This window comes from Arachis ipaensis, chromosome B4, assembly GCF_059453495.1.
Source record: "Arachis ipaensis isolate K30076 ecotype BB chromosome B4, ASM5945349v1, whole genome shotgun sequence".
In the NCBI taxonomy this organism is placed as follows: Eukaryota; Viridiplantae; Streptophyta; class Magnoliopsida; order Fabales; family Fabaceae; genus Arachis; species Arachis ipaensis.
In genome coordinates, this window is record NC_142439.1 from 131920474 (window position 1) to 131935267 (window position 14794).

Below are 14794 nucleotides of genomic sequence, written 5' to 3' on the forward strand. Positions count from 1 at the left end.
AAAACTCCTGAAGCTTCTTTGGACTTTTTCCTGAGAGAGAGGCTGGCGTGGTCACAGGCAACCGCCGTTTCCAAGTCTCCTCTGATGGATCCTACAGATCCGTCATCAGCAACAAACTTCATCACGAGCAGCTTCGTACTAATGGCAGCCCCCAGGTCGTTGATGGTTTTCCTCCCCAAGATAATGTTGTAAGCTGTGGAATCTCGTAAGATTACAAAATCGGCCATCACAGTCCTTTGCCTTTGCCCTTGCCCCACGGAGGTCGGGAGCGAGATGATTCCATCCGGCTTGATGAAGTGGTCTCCCAATCCTACCACACCGTGCTGGTGGGTCGCCAAATTGGCATCTCGTAATCCCAGGGTATCAAAAACGTTTCGAAACATGATGTTCGAGTCTGCCCCCGTGTCCACCAGGATCCGCTTGACGAGGCCGGTTCCGACCCTGGCCGTGATGACCATGGGGGGACTTTCCGGCATCTCGTCGAACCATTGGTCTTCGGGGCCGAAGGAGATGGATGGGTGTCCCCGGATACTTCTGGCAGACGAGGAGGAGACCGCGAGGACCTTGGCATATTTTTTCTGTGCCGATTTCGACCTTGGGGTGGAGTTTCTCGCTGTTACTACGTTCACCACCGTGAGACCGTGGTCGTCCCCCTCTGGTTCTCGGCGTTGTCTTGCCGCCCGGGAGCTGTCCTCGCCTTCGTGATCCCGATTGCGTCTCCTCGGCTCCCTTATAAGATGGGAGAAGTCGGCAAGTTTTCCGTCCCTGATTGCCTGCTCCAGGGCGTCTTTTAGGTCGAAGCAGTCTTGGGTTTTGTGTCCGTATGCCTTATGATATTCGCAGTAGAGGCTCTTGTCTCCCCCCGTCCTGCCCTTCAGAGGTCGGGGTTTCGTCAGTATCCCCTTCTCTGCTATCTGTTGGTAGACTTCCGTGATCGGTGCCATGAGGGGGGTGTAATTGGTGAATTTTCCGACTCGGGGGAATGGCTTCGAGGCTTTGCTTGGGCCGCCGTCCCTGGCGTGTTCCCTGGCGTGTTCCCTTGGTTTTTCTCTGCCTTCGTAGTGCTGGGCTTGGTTGTAGGCGGGCTGCCGTTTATTGGCAGCCACGACCCGGCTTACTTCCTCGTCGTTGATATACTCCTTAGTCACGCACTGGATCTCCTGCATTGTCTAGACTGGCTTTGTAGTAAGGTGCTTCCTGAAGTCCTCATTCAGGAGCCCATTCGTCAAGCATAAACTCGCCACTGAGTCCGTCAAACCATCAATTTCCAAGCACTCGTCGTTGAAACGGTCTAAGTATTTCCTGGTCGGCTCCCCGGCTCTTTGGGTCAGCCCTAGCAAATTAATCGGGTGCTTGGCTTTGGCGATCCTGGTTGTGAATTGAGCCAGGAAGGCATGGCTGATGTCGATGAATTGGGTCACCGAGCCCTGCGGGAGGTTATTGAACCACCGTATTGCAGGTCCCGCCAGAGTGACCGGGAAAGCGCGACATCTTACCTCATCTCCTACTCCTTCTAAGTTCATCCTGGCCTCGAAGGCCGTTAGATGCTCCAGGGGGTACTGCGTTCCATCGTACCTCATGTCCGTCGGCTTGTCGAAATATTTTGGCAGCCGGACCTCGAGTATGGAGCGGTGGAAAGGGGTGGCCCCTATTATCACGTGTCCCCGGGTGTTCGTTCTCCCATCGTCGTTCTCCCGACGAGCGTCTTCGTCCCCTCGGTTTGTGGTACGCCGCCCTTCGCGCCTGGCATAGATGACGGGGTCATGACGCCTTCTCGCGCGCCCTCTCTCCCCGGTGCTTTCTGACTCGACCTGGGGGCTAGGCGTGCGCCGGGAGCGACTCCTAGAGCGAGAGCGGGAGTGACTCTGTTCCGGGGTGCGCTGGTCGCGTTCCCTGTCTGCTAACCGGCGTTCTAAGTCTTGCATTCTATGGCGTAACTCTTGCATTATTCTGGCGTGGTTGTCGCCAGTCCCCCCGAAGGGGCGTCTCTCGTGCGCCTGGGTTGCGTCCTTCCGGGGGGATCTCGGATGTTGTCGGGTTCCCGTCCCGGCGGCGTCGCCTCCGGGTACGGCCTCGCGGCTCGCCTCTGTTTCGACTAGCACGAAATCCATGGACGAGTCCCCACAGACGGCGCCAATGTTCGGTAAGTCGGTTGCTGAACAATTCGGGTTGTGATCCGGGATGATGGTAGGGGCTCGTCAAGTCGTGGACTGCCGATCAGCAATACGCGAGGTCCCGAGTACTTCACGTGAGAGGGGGGTGCCACCTGCAAAGACACTCCGACGCTCTTGTCAGTAAGGTGTGCAGGCGGAAAGGGTGATAGAGTATGTGACGTACCTCTGGGGAAGAGTAAATCTTCCCCTTATATATTATCAGAGGTGGGCCCTGTGAAGGCAGGTCCACTATTCCTGAGACGTTTCCTTCACAGCTAAGGGTGAACTGTTACGGACGCGTGTCCGGGTCGGTGACAGAGCGCCCTGCCCCCTGACCGTTCGGGTCGGGTGGAGCTCGGGTCGGCCCAAGCCAGCGGAAGGTTTGGGCCGGGCCGTAACAAGTAGCAAATTAAATTAACTTGATTCAATTTATTACTAGTACATCATATATATGTAGATCCAATCAACATGATTTGATTCACTGTTGTATAATACATACTAAATCAAATAGCTTGATTCGATTTGCTACTAATAAAAATTATTAACATTTCTTTCATTAACTTTAAAATGTAAAAGAAATGTCAATATATAGAAAATACCTCGTTTGAATTCAAATAAAATATAAAAAAAATCAAAACGAATAAGAATAGAAATTTAACCTCTATGTTTTAGTTCAAATTCCAGAAAATTTATATTTTTACAAACTTATAAATTCAAAACAAAACAATAAGTGATGTCAAAAATTCGTTAAAAATCATCCTTTGACCCATTAACATCTAAAGAATCATTGTCGGGACTTTTGATGTTAAAAATCATCCAGTGTACTCACTTACGCGGATAAAGGGTGTGTACGCGAGTTAGGAAAAATAACACATATGCATACGTGGGATATGGTTCGCGTATGCGGGACCCTGTTTTTTAGCAACTTAAGTTTTGTGATCTTGAACATGATTTTGAACCTCTAAACCTCTATTTTTACTCTATAAGTTTCCAAACCATAGTTTTAAGTATAATAAAGGGGTTAAGCTATAAAGGGATGGTAACTTGGAAGTGAAGAAATTTGAGATATGATAAATTATATAGAGAAGTGCAAAAATATTATGTAATTGATGAATAGGGGCCATAATGATATTGAATGAATGAACATGATCATTGAGGCCTGGTTTGAGATTGTTGATGATTGAGTATGTTTAAGTTTTTTCTCTATTTGTAAAGTGTGTCGGGCTCTATATCCCATGAGTATATCGGGTACTATATCTTAAGAGTGTGGCGGGCGCTATATCCTAAGAGTGTGGGAACACTTTACTCTGGAAAGTGTGTCGGACACTATATCCTGAAAGCGTGGTGGGCGCTATATCCCAAGAGTGTGGGAACACTTTATCCCAGAAAATGCGATGGGTACTATATCACGAGTGTGGCGGGCACTATATCTCGAGAGTGTGATGTGCACTATATCCCAAGAGTGTGGAGGCATGTTAGAGAGACGATATCCGGTTAGCTGACAGATGTGTCAGATTCTAGTGATATAACTGACACGTGAGCTCACGGCCAGTAAGAAAGGCATACAACATATGCATATGTGTGTTTTATTTGATTGTGCATTACTTGGGTTTGCCTATGTGATTATTATGTTTACCTGCTATATTTACTACCTGTTGTATCTGTAATCTACTTGTGTTTGTCTTTATCTGTTTTGCTTGTCTGTGTGGTTCTACCGGAGTTTTGGAGGATTGTGGAGGAAGGTGAATAGTTGAGGATTTTAGTTAGAGTTTAGTTAAAATTTAGAATCTTAGATAACTACCTTGCTTATGGTTTTTCGTTTTAAATCTGAGTGTCGAAGTTCTAGGATTGCCTATGACTTTTTTAGGACCTTATATCTTATATATGTGGGCACCTATACTATCCTAAGAACTCTCGGTTCTCATCCCATACAAACGTGGTTGTTTTCAGATGTAGATCGAGGGGTACCTCACTAGGCGTTTAGGTATATATATATATATATATATATATATATATATATATATATACACACTGTGTGTTTAGACTTCTCTTTTTGTGTATGTTTTACTTCTGTACCTTCTAAAGGCTTTTGATGGAGAACTAAGATTTATTTTGAGTATTTTGGGACTTGGTATGTATGTATTTATGTAAATATTTCTCCGGCCAGTCTTGGTTTCAAAAGTTGAGCTCGGAGTTTAAGTATTTTGTATCCTTGGCACTCCACTCTAATTATATTATATTATATTATATTATATATATATATATATATATATATATATATATATATATATATATATATATATCTTGTCTTTCTTCGTACGCAAGTAAACGTTATTTTTAAACGTTGCGCTTTTAATTTCACGATTTGGTTTTAACCATCCTTCAAGTCTTCTTGGATATTATATTTTTTCGATTATATTATATATGTTTCTTTTATTTTAGAGGTCATAATACCATACTACCTCTATTTTTCGGCTTAAACATAAAGTTTTGTGTGATAGAATATTACAATTTTTCACTAACAAGTACTCTTGAGACTTTATTTAAAATTATTATAAGTTTTTTAATTTTTTTAATATATATTACAAGTAAATTGAAATTTTTTATTTTTTATAATTTCCTTTTACTACCAAACAAGTCTAATCACACTTAAATGAAGGTGATGAAGTCCGCAATGTACACTTAGTAGAAATTACAAATTTAATAGTAATTAATCTATTACTTTATCGTTTTATAATTGTTTTCATTTTAGAGGTTTTTTCTCACTTTAATTGATCTCCTTAGGATATTTATTAAAAGTTTAATTTTGACATATTGAGAGTGTAAACTATTTTATACTATTATTTAATTATATATCCATTCATTTAGATGTTAATTATTGAAATTAGTTATTTTTGTTTGATAATACTAAAAAGATAAAAGAAATAGTCAGAATTTGCCTTATTTAACATTCATTAATTGTCGCAACAATTAATGAATGTTAAATAAACTAAGTTAATATGATTGTTTTTGGCTAATTTTTTTTATTACCAAACATTTTCGTTTTTGCTAACATAGTGATACATAATTAAATATACATGTAAATCTCATTTATATTATTATTAGTTTATTTAAAATTAAATTCTACTTATTAACCTCTTAAACTTTAAATTTTTATTACAACGAAAATGTTTGACAAAAAAAATTAACCAAAAATAATTAGAATTTATCTTATTTATTATTTATTAATTATTGTAACATTTACAACAATTAATAAATAATAAATAAGACAAATTTTAATTTTTTTTGTCTTTAATATTATCATTATTATAAATAATAATTATATGGTTTGACTTTAATAATAGAATAATTACAAAATTAATTAGGTGCCATAACAAGAAATACCCTCCTCTTATTCTAGTAAACTGTAATTAAATTTTAGTATATTATAGTAAATAAAAAAATATTAAAAAGTTATTAAAATTTATTATTTTTTTGTGATCGTTTAGCCTTCCACTCAATTTCTTTATTTATTTTATTTTAATAACGCACTGTAGCATTCTTCCATGCCATCAAAGGCATATATATATATGGGTAGACATGTATAAGTTGTTTCACGTACATAACAAGGCAAACCTGAAGAGTGAAGGCTGCTCAGGCTAATAAGAATTAAGATGAAAGCCTTTACTTATGTTCTCATCGTTCTCTTTATTTTCTCCGTTGGCATCGGTATGTTTTAGTTATCTAATAAATAAGGTTTAATTTTTTTTATCCTGCTGCACGAAAATGAGACTATTTGCCTTATAATTTATTTTATTGTTAAAAAGAAGAATGATTTTTTATATTGTTAAAAATAATTGGAAACAGATTTATGTTTATTTACTTATAAAATTTTATTATTTTTAATTTTTCTTCAGTAAAATCCTGAAGCTAAAAATTTTAAAAATAAAAACAAAAAATATTTTCTCAAATTAAATAAACACTAAAAATACATTTGATTTGTATTTTTATTTTTAATATTCTCTCTTTTAAAGATTTTATGATGGAATAAAAGAAAATAACCAAAATAATAAAATCTTATTTTTGTATTTTTACTTTCTATTTCTTTTTTTACAAAATTTTAAAAACAAAAAATAAAAAACACAAATCAAACATGCATATTCTTTAAGCATAGTTTAATTTTTACATCAAAGTAACAAATGGTTTTATATGGTTGATGTGTAAATGCATAGAGAATGAAAGTTTGTTGAAAGTATCAGAGGCAAAAAAGTGTAAACAAATACAGAATGAAGGAGGCTGTATAAAAAACACATGCAACAGCGACTGCAGGAGAGTATATGGAGGGCGAGCATCTGGCCATTGCAATGCAATAGAAGAGTGTGTCTGTTATTTCCCATGTTAAATATTTAAATAAAGGATAGTGCAGGGATGGATCTACATGTAGAGGTGTGGGCCCCATTAAACCAATAAATATATATGTGAATTTACATAATGCTTTTATTATCATAATGTGTTTGTCTCAATATTTAAAAAAAATTATGTGTGAAAAACTTATATTATTTAATAACAATAGCTCAAATGACATAGTCTCTCTACACTCAATTAAGAGGTTGCGGATTTGAGTCTCTTATTTTTGGTAAAAAAAATAAAAAAATAAAAAAATACCGTGTTATATAGATCTAATCAATTCTGATAGAAAAAAAAATAACTCTACTACTCAATTTAAAAAAAAGTATATAATAATAATAATAATAATAATATAGAGTAAACTGCTAAAATAGTACTAAAAATTTACATTACTGATAAAAAAAATCTCAAATAGAGAGACCAACGACAAATGAACCTTCAGAATATTTAAAAACGCAATAAAAAGAACTAAATATTAAATATATATTTTAAAAAATAATTTATAAATCAAATTTTGATGCAATTTTTTTCATTTATTATTAAAAAAAGATTTTTTAACCCTTAAAATATGGTAATTTTATGTCGCGAGAATAAAAAAAAGATTATTGTGAATTATCATTTTTTTTAAATAAAAAAAATTTAGAGATTAAATTTTTTTTTGAATCTACTTATTTACCTTTTAAATATTTATTCAAATATTAGCACAAAAATGTAAATTAAATGGATAAGCGATTTTTTAAATATATACAAAATTTTTTTGGTCACTTACAAAAATATAATAATTATTAATTTTTTTTTGTATTTTCAAATCATTCATAGGCTGTTTTGTTGATAACGTCTTTCAAAAACCTTTTCATCAGATCAGCCGTTAAATCTTATTAGTACCAAATTAGTAGTTAACAATAATAATAACAACAATATATAACAACAACAATAATAATAATAATAATAATAATAATAATAATAATATAATTAGTTATTTATCTAAAATTAAGCTTAGTTTTTCAAATATGATGAGACTATTAGTATTTAATAATTTTTTTAAAAATTAATTGAAATTATATGTATATCATTTATTTTACTGTTTTATTTAATTTAGTTATGGCCTTATATATATATATATATAATAATAATAATAATAATAATAATTGTCTTTGTCGAAAAAATTCTACCACAAATATTATAGAGTCTTAATTAACCTTACAGTTAAAAACACTAAAAAATTATTGAATAATTATTTAATAGATAAAAAGATAAAATATACACCTATAAATAAAAAGAATTATGAATTTACGATCGTTTCATTTGAATTTTTATCTTTTTTATATGTTTTGTATTTCTTACACAATTATAATGAAGAATCAAAGTTAGTCCATTCGAATAAAAATATTATATAAAAATTATAAAAATTATTTTGTATTATATAAAAATAATCAATAAAAATATTATTTGACAAATACTAAAGTGTTTGACAAAATATTAATATTAGTAATAAATATAGAGAAATATTAGAGGATTAGTATAATTTATTTTTTTGTCAGTAGTTAATTATTAATGTTTAAAAGTGTGAGCTAAAAATATATTATAGAATTACTAGACTAAAAAAATTAAGTTAATGACTAAAAATAATGATCAAATTAAAAAATATATATTTTACTAATCCTTTAACATTTTTCATAAATATATTATGCAACATGATAAAATTAAAATATTAAAATAAAAAATACTTTAAATTAATGTACATTTTGATGTTTTAATTAAATAATTAAAAGTTTTATTGATCTGTTTTAAATTTTAAATATCTTAATATATTTATATTAATTTTTTTATTATTATTTTTATTATTTTTACTTTCACTATTAAAATTTGTTGGATCATCATTAATAAGGATGAGATCATAATTCATAGATAGGGTGTGGAGGTATGAGAAACAGTTTAAGAATATTATAGGAACTAACTATTCTTCCAAAGAAAATAATTTGTCTTTGGTGTGAAATAAAGGGTGGCTAACGGGTTAACTCCCTCCATTCCTATTCTAAGTTTTCAACGATTTTGAATTTCATGCCCACTCCATCTAACGTAGGAGGCTACTATGCCTTATTTTTCTTTACTCATTATTTTTAAAGAAAAATAATTATTTATGATAAAGTATTAAATTAGTTTCTATAATTAGGTGTAATTTTATTTTAATTTCTAAAATTTAGTTTTTAGATATATAAAATTTATATAATCAAACTCTTCAATTATTGAGGGAAGTTTCCTTCGGTAGAAGAGACGATAACCTTGTTTTAGTTGCCATTAATGAATTAAACTAAGACCAGTGGTTCGCGGTGATATATTCGTTACTGATGCGGTACCTTTTGAGTTTGTATTTTTATTTTAGAAAAAAATATTAAAATTTGGTAGAACAATGATGTTAATTATTTAACATTAATTTTATGGTAGAATTACATTAAAACTAAATAAAATTATATTAAATTTAAATATAATATTTTAAACTTTAAAAACCAAAATAGAATTAGACCCAAATATAAGAATCAATTTAATACTTTACTCAACAATTTATTAATCATGATCAGGCTCAGACAATTAAGACAACACTCTTATTTGATATATTGAACTCCTCCAAAAATCACGTCGTCTAAAACGGTTTCTTCAAATACCACCAACTAACCAGCAAACTAAAAGAACAAAATTAAAGCTAAATTGCCAAATTACAACTAGCAAGGAAACAAATTATCAACCAACTCATCAAAATTATAAAATTATAACGAGATAAATTAAAGTTAAATTAAAACTAGAAAACAAAATCATAACACATAACACAAAAGGCATAACATATTTATAAGGAAGAGAATAATTGTAGGGGGAAAAATAATAAAGAAGAGAAATATTATGAGAAATGTTACATGGTAATATATCTAAGAAATTTGGTTAATATTTACTTTTAAAATGGAAAATGGAAAATGGAAATTTTATTAAAAATTCATTTTTTTATATTTTAATTAGTTAGTTTGTTGAAAAAAAAATACACAATTTATAATCTAATTTTTCACTAACAAGTGCTCTTAAGACTTTGTTTAAAATTATTATTAGATTTTTTTTAATTTTTTTCTTAATAAATATATTACAAGTAATTGAGGATTAAAATTTTTTTTTGTTTTGCATAATTTTATTTTACTACCAAACACGTCTAATCACACTTAAATCAAGATCATGAAGTCCACGCATAATAAAAATTATAATTTTAATTGTAATTAATCCATTACTTTATTCCTTTACAATTTCCTTCACTTTAAAGGATTTTTTTCTCATCATAATTAATTCATTATGATATTTATTAATAGTTTAACTTTGATATAATGACAATGTAAACTATTTTTTACTGTCGTTCAATTATATGTCCATTCTATTAGATGATCATTCACGTGTTGATTCACTACAAGAAAAACGCTGAATACCGTTGAATTCAATGTTGACTATTAGTGACGAATTTACCGTTAGAAGCACCGGCGGATTAGGCGACAAATTCAACTGGAAAAAATGTTACTGTTAAATTCGATTTTCTACCGGTAAATGCATTGGTAATATTTAGAGGGAAGAATGAGAAATTTGGCACATTTTGTACCGGCGGATTTATCTGCTGGTAAATCTCACTTAAAGGAATGCTGCTTTTTGTGACGCATAATGGGGTTACCGTTGGATTGATCCGCCAAAAAATTCAACGGTAAAATTGACCCTAAATTTGGAATCACACGTCCTTTCCACTTCATTTCGGAAGACAACTCTCTCTCTCTCTCTCTCTCTCTCCATTCCGCTAAACCACCTCCTGCAGGCCTTTTGTCAGCACTGGCCACCACCACCAACCTCCAAAGACCACGCGAGGACTGATCGCTGTCACCACTAACTTGCACTGCGTGGAACGTCGTGGTGCCACCGCCAATTTTGTCGCTACCGTCACTGCTTGTCGGAGCTACCTTCTTCCTCTGTCTGGGTAGGTTGTCTTCCTCCCTCTTCATATTGTATCCTATTTTATATTTGTAATTTTTAAAATGAAAGTCTAAATGCATAAATGTAGCCATCCAAGTTGGTCACTATCGCTGCCACTGTGTCGTACATGCTGCCACCACCACGCCAGAGAAGTTTTTTGTGCCATCACTGTCTCTGAGTAACTCACTCACTAAGAAATTTAGAGTAGTTAAACCTTAAATCTTAATTTATGTAATTTTAATTTGTTTTGTGTTAGAAAATATGTAATTAGAATGATGATTACTAAATTATAAATTTTTAATTTTTTTATCAATAACATGAATAGAAAAAATAATAATATTGTTTGTTATATTCTATTATAAAGTAATATAATATTTCTAATTAGTTTTTAGTTTAAAACATAAGATCAATTACAAATTTTTCATGTTTAATTTTGATGAAAGTAAATATACATTTAAGGTTATTAATTTTTATATTTCACTTCCTTTATTAATTTTTTAGGTTAGATTTTTAAGTTTTGATTATTAGTTTTTAGATTTTACTAATTTTACTTTTATTTTAGAATTTTTTTTAAAGTTGTACAACTTTAATCGTAGGTTGTTTGTGTAGTACTCAGGTTGGTTTTTTATCTGTAAACGTGCTATGTTGTTTATGTTTTATGCCGAACTTACTTTTTTTACGATAGAGTTTTATGCCGAACAAGGGGTTGCGCACTAGAAAGGCTAGGATTTTATATTTCATTAAATGCTATTTCTTCTAATATATTATCCCTACAATTGTTTCCTCTATGAAAAGTGATAAATTTATTTGGTGGATTTCTCTAAATTAATGAGAAGTTCTATCGAATTTTCATTTAAATTGTTTAAAACATGTTTGGTTTGTAAAAAAAAAATAAATGTTGGATTTGTTGAAAAATTCTAATTATAGAAGAAATTCTAACAAATTTTTAAAAATTTTAATAAGTTGTATTGTTCGTTGAATTCAATGGTGTTTTTGACAAAACAATTCCAAGTCATCGTCTATGAATGTATGATAGGGATAACGGTGGACGGGAAAGGAAGTTAAAATCTGAGTTCTTTGCGGGGGTCGACGATTTTGTTGCGTATAACTTTAATATGGAACCATTTAGGTCTCAAGGTGTATCTAGGTGTTTGTGGTATAAGTGTCGGCTGATTAAATGGTTAGGACTTTTAGATATAACACTTTGGGTCTATCGTAATGAGTTCAAGGATGGGTATTGGATATGGACGGAATACAGAGAAGTGGATGAGCAGGGAATCAATCGGTCATGTAGGATTACAAGTGTTCATAACACGCAGCGGAAGTAATAAAGTAATCCTATTGATCTATTTTGTGCTTAAAACTTTATTGAAATAAGACGGGTTAGATGCCAATACCTGAGTACCCTAGTGAATGAAAACTTTCTCCTTCGATAGTATGAAGGTACTATGTGTATCCACACCGAGACTGATCCTTGTTGTCAACTCCTTAACCAATGGATTTAACTGAGAAATTTTTTGCAACTTCTTGCACCAGCAATTCTTCACTAAGAATTGTAATATTTGTGTATGTGGAGGTAAAAGAAAAACTTGTGTGTTCTTTCTTTTATCATATACACATATATATAGTATGAGATTGGTGACTGATTTGTGAATCAAATTACAACTTATTTTGAAACAGAATCAGTTGGGATCTTATCCATATTTAAAACTCATCATAGAATAAATAATTAATTATTTAATATTCTCAATTATTATATTATTATATTCATGGTGCTAGCAAAGAATATAATAATATTTCATTTGAATTAATATAATTATTTATTTGATCTAATAAAAATAATAATTAAATGATTATTTACCAAGGATTAGAACACTCGTTAGTGTGTGACCTCATAGGTTCAATACTAAGCGGGTAGTAAATTAGTCATACTAAATTTACTAATCAAGGTTGGCGTCTAGCAATGCTCCTTGATGACCCGATAGTATGAAGTACTAATATTTTTACTAAGAACCCAAGATGAACAAAAAAATACAACTCCTTCCATCTTTTCAGCTCTTGGCTAACTTTTAGAGTACGGTTTTATTGTCAAACTCTAACTTGTTACCATTATTATAATGAATTATGAATGACTTAAGAAACTCATTTCTTAATTCATTCAAACCCCTTGGCCAAGGCATTGTTTATTTCATTCATTATAATCGTAGAGCTCAAACTCATTACCATAGTTGATGGATTCCATTTTGACTAATCATTAATTCTATAAGTATTTAAATCATACCCAATATCCATTCAACTAACACCGTAGGGTGTTAGGTGTTCGAAATCAAAGTATAACAAATACATTGTCAATTACTATGATAGTCGCAGGTCAAAGGAAAATTCTAATATTATGTTCATCATAAGAATATTCTATTGACAAATATACGGTAACTATAACCATTAGAAATTCTTAGAGTGAGTCAGTTCAATGGTTATATCTCTATATATACCATTTATATATATAATTTAATAAATGAGATCTATTAACTTCATCCAATGAAGACTATATATATATATTAATCTATCCGAATCACTAATGTCCCATTTTTAGTGATTCTACGATTAAGAACAATTTAAATTAAAAGTACTCAAAAAACGTATATCTCATTATTACGATCCCTATCGTAATTATTCATTTCTAATTTTAATTAAAGACATTATCATAAATTATAAATGTTTATTCTTATAAAAAGGAATAATAATAATAATAATAATAATAATAATAATAATAATAATAATAATAATAATAATAATAATAATAATAATAATAATAATAATAATAATAATTCACGATAGTATTTTGTTGGACTACACACTTATCTCCAACAATCTTTCACTTGCACTAGAGCCAATGACAGATTGGATCTAGGGCATAGATGTATTTTCAACAAAATCTCCCACTTGCACTAGAGCCAATCAGTCATATATTTCAATCCCAATTCCCACATGTGCTTATCAAACTCTTTTGATCCAAGTGCCTTAGTGAATGGGTTTGCTGCATTATCCTTCCTGGCAACCTTTTGAATTTCAACGTCTCCACGTTCAACGATCTCTCTTATCAAATGATACCTTCTCAAGATATGCTTAGATTTTTTATGTGATCTTGGCTCTTTTGCTTGTGCAATGGCTCCATTATTGTCACACAGTAATAGAAGTGGTTCTTTAATTGAAGGCACCACACCAAACTCGTTTATGAACTTCTTCATCCACACAGCTTCTTTAGCAGCCTCACTTGTTGCTATGTACTCAGCTTCAGTTGTTGAATCAGCTACAGTAGCTTGTTTAGAACTTTTCCAACTCACTGCACCACCGTTTAAGGTGAAAACATAACCTGAAGTAGATTTGCTATCATCTTTGTCTGAGGCAAAACTTGCGTCAGTGAACCCTTTTGGTATAAGTTCAGAATCTCCATAGATGAGGAATTGGTCTTTGCTTCTTCTTAAATATTTAAGAATGGATTTAACCACCTTCCAATGTTCCTCACCAGGATTTGCCTGATATCGATTGGCTACTCCTAGCGCATATGCGACATCAGGACGTGTACATGTCATGGTATACATGATAGCTCCCACTGCACTAGCATATGGTATTCTACTCATGCGTACTCTCTCTTCAAAAGATTTAGGACAATCCTTTCTACTGAGAGTAATTCCAGTGCCTATTGGTAAATAGCCCTTTTTGGAGTTTTCCATGTTATACCTTTTCAATATGGTATCAATGTACATAGATTGTGAGAGTCCAGCAACCTTTTAGATCTATCTCTATAGATTTTTATTCCTAGAATATAGGCTGCTTCTCCCAAATCTTTCATGGAGAATTGTTGAGATAGCCAAGTTTTGGTATTTTGCAATGCTGGTACATCATTTCCTATTAGTAATATGTCATCAACATAGAGTACTAAGAAAATGACTGTACTCCCACTAAATTTTTTGTATATGCAAGGATCCTCTTCACACTGGATAAAATCGAACTTTTCGATTGTCTTATTAAAGCAAATGTTCCAACTTCTAGAAGCTTGCTTTAGCCCATAAATGGCGCATTGCAGCTTACAAACTTTACTATGATCAGACTAAAGTGTGAAACCTTCAGGTTGTGTCATGTACACTTCCTCTTTGAGTTCACCATTAAGAAGAGCTATTTTCACATCCATTTGTCATATTTCATAATCATAGTATGCTGCTATAGCAAGTAGAATCCGAATAGATTTGAGCATTGCCACAGGA

At 32.5% G+C, this 14794-nt stretch overlaps 1 long non-coding RNA gene and 1 pseudogene across 1 annotated transcript; one reads left to right on the forward strand and one right to left on the reverse strand.

Moving 5' to 3' along the window:
* The first annotated feature begins 5751 nt into the window (after positions 1–5751).
* On the forward strand, positions 5752–6716 carry LOC107638044 (uncharacterized). The gene is made up of 2 exons (XR_001619707.3): positions 5752–5861; positions 6365–6716. It is a non-coding gene; the product is annotated as an uncharacterized LOC107638044 (long non-coding RNA).
* A 6928-nt stretch (positions 6717–13644) lies between these two features.
* LOC148569261 (secreted RxLR effector protein 161 pseudogene) lies at positions 13645–14170 on the reverse strand (annotated as a pseudogene).
* Positions 14171–14794: the final 624 nt, after the last annotated feature.